Genomic DNA, 13,388 nt, shown 5'->3' with positions numbered 1-13,388 from the left:
AAACCAAACCGAACCAAACCGATTAGTTTGGTTCGGTTCCATTTTTGAAAAATGTTGAAAACCGAACCAAACCAAACCGATGGGAATATCATTGGTTCGGACCTTTTTTCAACCAAAAACCGGTCCAAACCGATCCGATTACACCCCTAACTATTCCTATAAAACGAGTGTAACAAAATTTTTTGTAGACTTACTAAAATACTAAATAATAAATACGTTTAATATTTTTTATTCAATTTTATAAACCAATTTTTTTTTAAATTTATTTTAAATTATACGTGAGGTAACAACGGCAAACACAGTGTGAAAAAAAGATGGTTACATAATTTAAAAGTCAAGTCAATAGATTTCAATTATTTATAATCTTAGTTTCAAATCTCTTTAACAAACTTTTCCTTAAAAAAATAACAACCTTTATCTAACTAATCTACCTATTTAATGGAGAACCACAAAATTATAATTCATTCTTTAGACTCATTTTCATATAAAAAGTCACAAGAAAAAGTCTAATTCAGATAGTTACTACTCTTATACAGTAAAATGAATCCATCCAAAGCAACGTTGTCACCAATATCAAAATCAAAGAAAAACCATGATTACAAAAACAAGGGTGAAAATATAAGTTACACAAGTAACAACATGATACTCTTAAAAACCGCAATGAAAAACTCAATGAAGAACAAAGGAGGGTTGGAGGCTAAGCTTGCAAATAAAATGTTTATACAGTCCAAACGTGTATCGAGAACTCAATGTTTTCTTCGTCGTCAAAACTTTCAAACCAAGCCGTCTAGATTATCCATCATGTCTACCATACAAGAAGAAGACTCGTCCGTCTCACCAATGCAATCTAAGATAGACGAGGGTGAAAATATAAGATACACAAGTAATGACATTATACTCTTTAATACGGCAATGAAGAATTTAACGAAGAACAAAAGAGTGTTGGAGGCTAAGCTTGCAAATAAGAGGGCTATAGAGTCCAAACGGGTATCGACAACTCAATGTTATCTTCGTCGTCAAAAATTTCCAACTATGCCGTCTAAATTATCCATCATGACTACCATCCAAGAAGAAGACTCGTCCGTCTCACCAATGCCATCTAAGATACACGAGGGTGAAAATATAAGATACACAAGTAGCGACATTATACTCTTGAATACGGCAATGAAGAATTTAATGAAGAACAAAAGAGTATTGGAGGCTAAGCTTGCAAATAAGAGGGCTATAGAGTCCAAAAGGGTATCGACAACACAATCTTATATTCGCCGTCAAAACTTTCAAACCAAGACGTCTAGATTATCTATCATGCCAACTATCCAAGAAGAAGAAGAAGACTTTCCCATCTCACCATTGCCGTCTAAGCTATGTTAAGTAAACTTAGGAAAGTTTTGATAATATCGGTACCGTCCTAACACCCTAAATTCCCTAAGTATGTGTGTTCGATTTGAATAACCATTATGCCGAGACCTCGAGTTCCAAGTTTTGAAGTAGCCTCTTAAGTAGTTTATACTAGCAGTCGGCACCATCTTAAGCACGTCTACGTTTGGAGGCCGATGAATATAAGTGAATGATCCTGAAAAATAACGAATGAATGTTCGATTAAATTGAAAAAAAAAAGGAATACACCTTCTAAGTTAGGTGACCCTCACCCGGTCATTTAGCCCAACGGTTGTTGATTCTAAAAAAAAAAAGTAACGCCCATTGTTAGTTGGTCCATTGGTCTCTGGTATTGGACTCGGTAGGGCGGATTACGGTCCGATCCCCCACAATTGCGATGGGTTATAAAAAGGGGTGTGCCACTTTTGTAACCAGAACCCTGTGCTAATGAAAAGGATCATAGTCGCTAACCGGTTTCCTTACTATGAATGTGTACGGATAACGGGCTTAATGTGATTGCGCTAGAATGAAAAGAGGTGAAAAAGAACAAAGAGTGTAGGTCGAGTTATAATGGCATAATTCGAATTGGTTTTGCATAGGAGGGAGTTTTTGTCTGCGAAATGCGGATATGTGTCACTACGGTATCCTTATTATCAATATCTATTACCTATCTATTTAGCACTAGCCTGACAGCTTCGGGAGAGTTTGGTTTGTTGTTTTTTTTCTAGTATGGAATCCTATGTAATGTGAAGATGAAATAAATTTGTAGAGTTTTATTGGTTAGCCACTTTATTTTTTTATTTAATTTTTTATTAAGCTTGCAAATGCAACCAACAACTTTCATTCATCGAATAAGCTTGGACATTGTTATGAAAGAGTGGACAAACCATATATAATAAATAATAGATGTTCCATCCTTAATGAATTTATTCACCGAAAATTGAACTTTTAATTCTAACGGGAAAAAACTACAATAACTAACTAATGAATTCGAACACTCCTCGTGCTAAAAGCCAATGCATATAACTGGTTGTTGGTGTTGTTATTATTACCAACCAATCTTACCAATCTTATTAACTCTGCAAGTCCCTTTCTGGTTCATCTTCATTTCAATGCTTTTGATTTTCACCAATATTTCTCCTTTTATGTGCTGTCTCAAGAATGGGTAGAATGAATAGATGTGAGGGAATTGGATTGGATACAACAATAAGATGTATATATGTCTTAGTTGTTAGATTAAGACACAACAACTTGGCACGCTAAATCTTTGATTCACGGTACATTCGTCTCTCTTTCAGGTCTTGCATCGAAGTTTGTTGCAGGTGGAGTCGTGGAGGTCTTGGTTATGAGGTCGTGAATGAATGAATGTTTTTGTGTGGAATTTTTTCTCAATGTGAGAATTGGTTTGTGATTCAGTGTGAGAGAATGAATACTTGGTGCAATTGGTGTGCCCCTATGTGTAAAATTTTTTAGGTACTTATAGGTAAGAATTAGGTTTTAGAATTGAATCTTATTGCTTTATTTTGGAATGATTTTGTACAGATTGAAATTGATTTCATAGTTTAGGAAAGTTTTGAGGTTGATTTGTATCTTTGAGGACCAGTTTTGGAATGTATCCACTGACTTTTGAATATATTTTCAATCTCATGTAATCTCTAATGAATGAATACTAAAAGATTTGATTTTGTTCAGTTTGATCCTTCTTATTTTTGTATTTTTTTAGTGATTGGATAAATTAGAACAGTTTGACAAAACCATTCCTAAGTTGTATTGATATTTTTTTATTAATTTGAGGTTAAAAATGAGTAAAAGGTAAATAATGCCAAGAAAATAATACATCTCGCAACAGAAAAATGAGTAAAAAGTAAATAATACATGTTTTAATATTAGATACAATGCCAAGAATCACATTAAGAATTGTTGCACAAGTGTAGATTAAACTTTGTTAATTTTCTTCATTATATTACCTCTTTGCCAAACTAGTTACAGCATGAGTAGTAGATAAATCTATGCCTTAGATTAATGTCCTTGTTGTCACTCTTTATCGTAACATTAGCGCAAATTTATCATTGATAATTTACTTTCTCTTCTCTTTTGTATGTTTTCTTTGGAGGAGAAGTGTTAGTTGTGGCAGATCCTTCACTTTCTTGCTTGGTTTTGTTACGCTTTCATGTGATTTCAGCATACATGGCTGCAACAAAAACAGCACAAGCAAAAGTAAGATGAAGAAGCCTTTTCTTCCTGCTGTTCACATTACAGTTGAGGCTGTTAGGTTCCAATCAGCTCATCAGTGTAAAACTAAACAGGATGCTTCTCAAGTCACAAACATGTGCAAGTTAAAGACTGAAGAATCATTTATATTCTTCTTATTAGCACATATCTAATTTTACCGCTTAGAGAAGCAAATTCGTCAACTATCAATATGATCTTACTAGTGGAATGAAACATAGAGTATACCTTTTTTCTGCCGCTTTCGCTTGATTCTTCAAAATCCTGACTTGCTTCCGTTGCAGATTGTTTTGATTTTAACACACTGTTGAGATTCTTTGTCAAATGTTGAATTTCTTTCTTGGAAGCATCACTTGTTACTTATCCTAAAGCATAGCTAAAAAAATGACTATAAATATTGAAAAATGATCAAATTGCTGAATCCTAAAATCATTTAAATACATCACTCATGCAAAATGTTGTGTGTGTCTCATGTATTGTTCCCTCCATTCCTTTTAACTTCAATTATTTGACTAATTAGTTAAGTAGATTAGATCAAGAAACTGAAGTTTCTTCTTATTCACTGATTGATGAGATATTGCAGGCAAGGAAAGCTTTGAGGGCGTTGAAGGGAATAGTGAAGCTTCAAGCTATCATTCGTGGCAGAGCAGTAAGACGACAAGCTATTTGTAGTTGATCTTTAGATCTCACTTCTCATCACAATGAAAGTTTATCAACGACTTTTTACTTACATATCACCACTTGCAAGATTGGTTTTCAATCGAGATTACAGCTGTTTTGCAATCCATGATATTGCGGAGAATTGCAGCTTATGTGGCCTCAATAGAGATCACATTGCGATCACGGAGAGATAAATATATATGTTACTGTATATCAGATGGCATTCATAGAAGATTTAGACTCGTCTTTCAGCTCACATTCATAGAAGATAAATATATATGTTACTGTATCTCAGATGGCATTCATTTCCAAGCTCTCCTGCAATTCCAACATACATGGCTGCAACAAAGTCAACACAAGCAAGAGAAAGGATAGGAGGGAATTAGGACATGAACTACGATTGCTGTTCACCATGCAAGATGATGTTAAGTAACAATCAACAAGGATCTCCTAGGTTAAAGGGTCTCTCAAGGACTTAAAACATCAAGCAAAAAGAATGAAGGATTTCAGCATCGATTTTTCTTTAATTGCTGAACCTTATTTTATTAGACTACCACTTCACTTCCGTAATTTATACACTCGTCAATTGTGGCAAAAACATAAAAGATCCCAGAAAATGGAAATATACTCACATCTTCCACAAGTATTTGGACATCTACATCAAGAATTTGGTGGTCTAGCTTATGCAACCCTACCCGTAGTTCGTCAATGTTAATTAGGACTTTTATAAAAGTTTTTCATTATACTTCTAATTCTATCAGTTTTAAGTCAAATCATTGCGGATTTGTTTGTTTTTACCAAAAGCCAGTACTGGAATGAGCAAAAAGTCAGGTATAATAATCAACAATTATCTCCAACCTTAAATGGTTTCTCGAGGCCTTAAAAAAAATTCAAGCCAATCATGTTCGAAAGAAAAAGTTACATAAAATGCAATGCACTTTAATATTATCTATTGGTTATTGCCATTAGAGAGCAGCTAAGATACAAAGAAGCTACAACAACGTAAGTAACAGTTGGAAAGTACTAACATTAGAAAGCCATTACAATTAGGAGCACGCGTTAACGAGAACCTGCACTCTTAGTAACCTCTCTGTCCAAAGAAAGCCTATGTTATGACATAGAATTTAAATGTAAATAGCACAACCATACATTAACATATTAATCAAAATTTCATTACAATATATGTTGCAATTGAATATTACCAATTCTGGAGACAGCACATAAAAGTAGAAAAGAGATATTGGTGAAAATCAAAAGCAATGAAAATGATGATGAACGAGAAAGGGACTTACAAAGCTTGAATCCGTCGAGAAGGACATCAACAGAAGAAATAACTACAAGACTGGTTCAAACATTGAGAAGAGCCCGTAAATTGAACAGAACTTGTATTGCGATGTAGAACTCATAGACCCTTGGTTTACCGACATACTACATCATAGTAGCATACACATTTTTATTTTGGGCTTCAACTAACATCAAAATGCACCATAGTTATAGATTTCTCCAGTATTCGTAGGATCAACAACCGGACTGCACCACACAATAAAATAAACAAAAAGTAGAACTTTGATTACATGGATTCATCTCTCTCTTTACACTAAGAGAAAGTATATGATATTTATCCCGAAAATAAACCACAACATAATTGTCATCATCAACCAAATAAAAGTTTACATGTTGGAGAGCTCCTTGTGCATGAAGATAACTTCATAAACATTTGGTTCGTTTTAAGGCGGGTACTTTTGACTCTCATAGTCTCTAGTACTTTTGAATGTTGCATAATATAATTTATAAATTGGAACTCACAGTCGTTGATGTTTTCTGTATCTGTGGAACATTGAATGATAAATGTTTTAAGCTGTGAGGAAAGACATTCTGGAGCAATGGTGGGATTGGGTGGAACAACCTTCGAACATTCAGAACAAGTATATGTTGCACATCTACTATTCGTTGATATCAAATTAATGTTAAAATGTTGAAGATTGGGAAAATTTGGGAGTATTTCTTTCAACGACCTGCACTCCCCCTTCAAGAAGCTAAGCCAAAAAGTAAGTTCCATGTGAGTCAAATTGTGAAACATGGGAAGTGGTTTCCAAGTCATCCCCCATATCTGGGTGAATTGCACACAATAAAACGTTAGAATTGTATACTCTATTTGATTTCTTATGAGCATATAGATTACAAAATTAGTTAATTAATATATATACTCAATGCAAATAGTCAATATTCATTACGATAACATTCATACCTGTTCTATTTGCAAAATTCCCGTCTTACAAACCAAAGACATCGGAATATCAGTATTATAACAAACCCTTACTTTGACCAAACTAGGTAAAGCATTCAAGTTTTCCATGGGATCAATTGATTTCTGGAAGGTGTATGATTTTGCATTCAAATCTTCTAGAATAGGGCAGCCATATAGAAACTTTGCAAAATATCTAGGAGATTTGAAATCAACATTATTCAAATGAAGAGTTTTGAGACAAGGAAAATTCACTTGATCAAAATCCCACATTTTTAGGTTCTTCAACCTAAGAACCTGAAGCGTCTTACAACTGAGAATGCAAGGAGGTAATTTGATACAAAGTGATTTACCAGACAAGTCGAAGTTAAGATTCTTGACTCCTTGTTGCACCACAAATTTAAAAATTCTATTCAATTCTCTTTCTTTGAAGCGAGAATAGAAGCATAATTTCAAGGTAAACGATTGGATCCAAGTCTTTTTGTCTCGCAAGGAGAACATGGTTGAATAAACAAACTTTCGAAATGTCTCATAGTCATTGAATTCTTTGTCATCGAAGTTAAGAATAAGGACAGAGAGCCATACCGGTTTCCATCTCTTTGAGAGAATCATTGTGGTTGCAGCGGATTTGGTTGGAAGGAGGAGAGAATGTGGCAGAGAATTGACTCCGACAAGTCGCTAATTCTATCCTCAGTCGAAATTGAACGGCAAGAAGACGTGATCTGTATTTGTGAACAGCCAGAAGACATGATTTGGAATTGTGAATTAGGGTTTTCTGTTGGAATTAGGGTTTGGGCTGCGACTTGTTTCATTAGCTTCGCATTTTCTATAACCGGCATGGTGGTGTCGGAATTGATCGAGAGCGGACGAATTCACTTAGCCACAATAGGATCATTGAATTCTATTATCAAAATATCAGGAGATATGTCTATTTCGGCGATGCCGTCATTAGAATGTGTTCTCATAAAGAAACAAATTACTATAATCTTAAATTTAAAAGTCTAACAAACTACTCCCCGTCAAAAACATAAAAGTGTAACAAACTACTACTATTCTCTCTAATTTAAACTAGTGGGATGCCTGTGTGTTCGCACGGGTATTGGCGTGGTACATACACTTTTGTTTTCAAAATGTAATAAAAATATAAATAAGAAAAACAAAATTATTTTATCAAAGTAGTTTATAAGTTTTAAAATAAAACCAAATTATAATAAGAATGAATAAACAAATTGACAAAATTACTTAACAAATCAAGAAAGTTTATTATTTAAAAAAATATTTATATTTGGAGCATAAATATAGTTTTTCATTTATATAAATATTTGGATCAACCATATTTTCCCATTTGTAAATATTAAACTTATTTTGACATTATTTGTAGAATTACTTATGCAATCATATAATTTTATAAATATCAACTAATAACATAGTAATTGAAAATATTATTTTAATTGTATGAATAAATATTAGTGTCATATTTGGATCAAAAGACAATTTGTTCTCATTTACAAAAAAAAATTAAGATTCACTGATTAATTTAAAAACAAAATTTTTCATTAATAAGATTAAAAATAAAAATAAAATTCGTCATTAATTTAAAAATAAAATTTTTCATTAAAAATAAATTAAGATCAAAATATACTGCTGTTATGCGCATTTCTTTCTAAAATATAATACGAATTTTACAACTATAAAATAACTCGTGGATTTGCACGAATTCTGGTCATATAAATATTATTTTTGTTCTGTCATTATTTTTGTTATTTATAATTATGAATAATTAGAAAATAAATAAAAAATAAATGTCTTAATTAAAAATATTAATATTATAATTTTTGCATAATTAAATTATACAAAAATATAAATTAAATTAATAATTAAATTGACTATTTTTTTATAAACAGTTAAGTTGACTATTTAACATTTTAAATAATCAAGATGATTATTTAAATTGTGTGAAATTATAAATTTATTTATTATTAATGATTTAAGTTTCTTTTAAAAAATAAGACCCATTATAATTAAAAAAAAATCAAGCTAAAAAAGGACAATCACAAGTATTTATAATTTTGATGGAAGAGAAAAATACTAGTTTAAAATAGGTATAGATTTCCCAATAAAGATTTACAATATTCATCTTATGATGTTTGAACTATTCAATGTGATATTTGCACTATTTATTATAACTATAGCAATAATGTCAATAATAATTATAATAATAATGATAAAAGACATGAAATTAAAATAAATAATAAAACATTTTTCTTAAAAAAATATAAACTGGCATCTCATTGTATTCTTCCTCTCTAAACACTTCTTATACATAGATCTACAACCTAAAAAACAAAAACAAAATGACAAAGATGTTAGAAAGATGGGAGAAGACACATATGTATAGATCTACAACCTAAAAAGAACAAACTTTAAACCATTGATGATGAACTTTGAAGAGGAAAAAATTGAATCCGATGCTATTTTAGAATAATAATCGTCGGCCGCCGGGAACCAACACCGAGAAAGAATCCATAACTGAAAGTAGAGGTTTTTAGTATCAAAATGAAGAAAAAAATAAACAAAATGAAGATGAAGAACATAACATATCGTTTGAACATAACTACATGTAAAAACGAAATCCATTAGAGTCGAAATCAGAACAAAAATAAAAAAACAGAATAACAAAACATAGCGAATTTGTGATATGAAAATTAAACAAAGCGAATTTTTGATATCAAATCAAAGAACAACAACCATCAATGGAGAAGCCATAAATATCATAAAGCCTGGACAAAAATTCAAAGACCGCAGATTCATTGTATGTATTATATAAATAGTCATTAATCAAAATAAAATAAACTCGTTATTTTGTCAATAAAAGTATAGTTTAAAAAAAAAGAGGTGAAACACAACCTTACAATAGCGTGTTAAATAAAATTATGAGGCAAATGTCTTTTCGGGTATGTTTGGATTGATGGAATATGATGGAATGGAGCGGAATGGAATGAAATAAGTTTATATTCCATCGTTTGGATTGATTAAAACGGATGGAATTGAGTGGTATTGGATGAAATGCATCTCATTCTATTCCATCACTTTCCACCATTTTTTGTACCCTCCAATTTGGGCGGAATGAAAAAATTACTCTATTCTATCTCGCTCCGTTCTTTTTATTGTATCCAAACATAGCCTTCAAGACTTTTTTGCGGTGAGTTCGAATAATATCAATATTATCAAGTGATTAAATATGTCCTGCTCAGTGTAACATACCATCAAGCAATCAAGGATAATATCACTTCATTTACTAAAGTGGTATGCCAAGGATAATGTAATATGTCGTTATTTGATTATTATAATCATTGTACAAACAACCAACGTGATCTATCAAGCCTTGAGATACATGTTTTTAATCTTTATATCTGCTTTTAGTGAAAACTTCAAAACCAAAGTGATCGGTCCTCTCAGATATCTTAAAGAGAAACAATAAAATGCATCATTGATCTCACTGTATTTTAAGCAGGATGGATCCTTACTTTTTTGAGACCCGAGACTAATTATAACATCATGATATTTTGTATACAATAAAAATATTTTCTTAATAAAATTTTACTAATTTAGTTTTTTTCAATCAACAATATATCTTATACAATTAAATTTTAACTATTTATTGTTATTGTTATATTTTAGTTATTTATTTTATAAATAATTCCCTTGAAAAATTAGTAATATTATAATTATATAATTATTTGTGTACGTAAAGTTACCATAATTTATTGAATTTAATAATTAATGTTAAGTGTCAATATTCTATATTTTTTAAAATATAATGGTGTTTAAAATTGAGTGTTTTAAGAAATGTTATTTTAGTTAAGAATAAATAATAATCTAATGAGGATAAAACATCAATGTCCGAGTGGCAGAATGTTCTCACATTTATATGGAGCAGGGTTTGACTCCTATTTGCATTAATATCTAATTTTTTACTTTTGCTAGTTTTGAAAAAAACTAAAAAGTTATTATACATCATATCGAACTCACAACAATGAGTTAGCAAAATGACGTACCGCCGCTGGGACAATGTTAAAAGACGATTTTCTTATCAAAAAAAAATATATATATATAAAATTGTTTATTCATGTTACCGACAAAAAAAAATGGCCCGAGTCTGGGCATGTGCCCACCCTGGCCAGGCCCAAGAACAGCCACTGGCAACCATAAAACGTACTGAATAATAGAAATAGTATGTATCAGAGTTTATAGAGTTGTAGTCGCATGTTTATAGGCTGATATTCAGAAAGATTTATGTAGTACATAAAGGTAAAGTTTAAATACAAACACGTGCATTTGCGCCGAAATTTATATATATATATATATATATATATATATATATATATATATATATATATATATATATATATATATATATATATATATATATATATATATATATATATATTATAAAAAGCTTTCAAAATTAAGTGAATTTAAATTTGTAATATCCAAGATTATTATATCAAAGATTGAAATATTTAAAATATTATTTTAAATATAATATTTTAAATTAGTTTATTTTAAGGAATATTTATATTTTTATAATAAAAAATATACAACACCATACAAATCATTTTCATCTTTTAAAATTTAGAAAAAACAAATCTTATATAATTATTTAAAAAAAAACTGAAACAAACTAGGGATGATATTAAGTCCTGTGTTCTCATAAAGAAACAAATTACTATAATCTTAAACTTAAAAGTGTAACAAACTACTCCCCGTCAAAAACATAAAAGTGTAACAATCTACTCCTATTCTCTCTAAATTAAATATTACATTCAATAACAAGTTTTTATAAGAAGCATACTAAAAGACTAAATACTAAAGGACTAATTTTTAAAACTAGTGTAGCAAACTATACGTATAACATGGAAAAAAAATTTCAATTACAGTCTTAATTTAAAAATCTTAACAAACTTTTCCTTTAAAAAATATCAGATTTTATCTAACATTCTTCCTATTTAATGTTGAACCACACCTTTATAATTCATTCTCAAGCCTCATTTTCTATAAAAACTACAAGAAAAAGCCATATTTCACCTGGTTAATACTTGTATACAGTAACATGGATACATCCGAAGCAACATTGTCACCAATTTCAAAACCAAAGAAAAACCATGATTACAATAGCATGGGTGAAAATATAAGATACACAAGTAACAACATGATACTCTTAAAAACGGCAATGAAGAACTCAATGAAGAACAAAGGAGGGTTGGAGGCTAAACTTGCAAATAAAATGTTTATAAAGTCCAAACATGTATCGAAAACTCAATGTTATCTTCGTCGTCAAAACTTTCAAACCATGCCGTCTAGATTATCCATCATGTCTACCATAATAGAAGAAGACTCGTCCGTCTCACCAATGTCATCTAAGATACACAAGGATGAAAATATAAGATACACAAATAACGACATTATACTCTTGAATACGGCAATGAAGAATTTTATGGAGAACAGAAAAGTGTTGGAGGCTAAGCTTGCAAATAAGAGGGCTATAGAGTCCAAACGGGTATCGACAACTCAATGCTATCTTCGTCGTCAAAAATTTCAAACTATGCCGTCTAGATTATCCATCACGTCTACCATCCAAGAAGAAGATTCGTCCGTCTCACCAATGCCATTTAAGATACACAAGGGTGAAAATATAAGATTCACAAGTAACGATATTATACTCTTGAATACGGCAATGAAGAATTTAATGAAGAACAAAAGAGTGTTGGAGGCTAAGCTTGTAAATAAGAGGGCTATAGAGTCCAAACGGGTAGCGACAACACAATCTTATATTCGTCGTCAAATCTTTCAAACCAAGCCATCTAGATTATCCATCATGCCAACCATCCAAGAAAAAGACTCATCCGTCTCATCAATGCCATCTAAGATACACAAGAGTGAAAATATAAGATACACAAGTAACGAAATTATACTTTTGAATACGACAATGAAGAATTTAATGAAGAACAAAAGAGTGTTGGAGGCTAAGCTTGCAAATAAGAGGGCTATAGAGTCCAAAAGGGTATCGACAACACAATCTTATATTCGCCGTCAAAACTTTCAAACCAAGACGTCTAGATTATCTATCATGCCAACCATCCAAGAAGAAGAAGATGACTTGCCCATCTCACCATTGTCGTCTAAGCTATGTTAAAGTAGACTTAGGAAAGTTTTGATAATATCGGTCCCGTCCTAACACCCTAAATTCCCTAAGTATGTGTGTCCGATTTGAATAACCATTATGCCGAGACCTCGAGTTCTAAGTTTTGAAGTAGCCTCTTAAGTAGTTTATACTAGCAGTCGGCACCATCTTAAGCACGTCTACGTTTGGAGGCCGATGAATATAAGTGAATGATCCTGAAAAATAACGAATGAATGTTCGATTAAATTGAAAAAAAAAGGGAATACACCTTCTAAGTTAGGTGATCCTCACCCGGTCATTTAGCCCAACGGTTGTTGATTCTAAAAAAAAAAGTAACGCCCATTGTTAGTTGGTCCATTGGTCTCTGGTATTGGACTCGGTAGGGCGGATTACGGTCCGATCCCCCACAATTGCGATGGGTTATAAAAAGGGGTGTGCCACTTTTATAACCAGAACCCTCTGCTAATGAAAAGGATCATAGTCGCTAACCGGTTTCCTTACTATGAATGTGTACGGATAACGGGCTTAATGTGATTGCGATAGAATGAAAAAGAGGTGAAAAATAACAAAGAGTGTAGGTCGAGTTATAATGACATAATTTGGATAGGTTTTGCATAGGAGGGAGTTTTTGTCTGCGAAATGCGGATATGTGTCACTACGGTATCCTTGTTATCAATATCTATTACCTATCTA

The 13,388-nt window shown here is 31.6% G+C and overlaps 1 pseudogene; it reads right to left on the bottom strand.

Annotated features, from left to right (window-relative positions):
* Positions 1-2,953: 2,953 nt before the first annotated feature.
* Positions 2,954-7,485, bottom strand: LOC131630162 (F-box/FBD/LRR-repeat protein At5g22660-like; annotated as a pseudogene).
* Between the last annotated feature and the right edge of the window lie 5,903 nt (positions 7,486-13,388).

The sequence above is a fragment of the Vicia villosa genome, unplaced genomic scaffold (genome assembly GCF_029867415.1).
Source record: "Vicia villosa cultivar HV-30 ecotype Madison, WI unplaced genomic scaffold, Vvil1.0 ctg.000655F_1_1, whole genome shotgun sequence".
Lineage (NCBI taxonomy): Eukaryota > Viridiplantae > Streptophyta > Magnoliopsida > Fabales > Fabaceae > Vicia > Vicia villosa.
The sequence above is the reverse complement of the archived record's forward strand: the minus strand, read 5'-3'. Positions and strand labels throughout refer to the sequence as shown.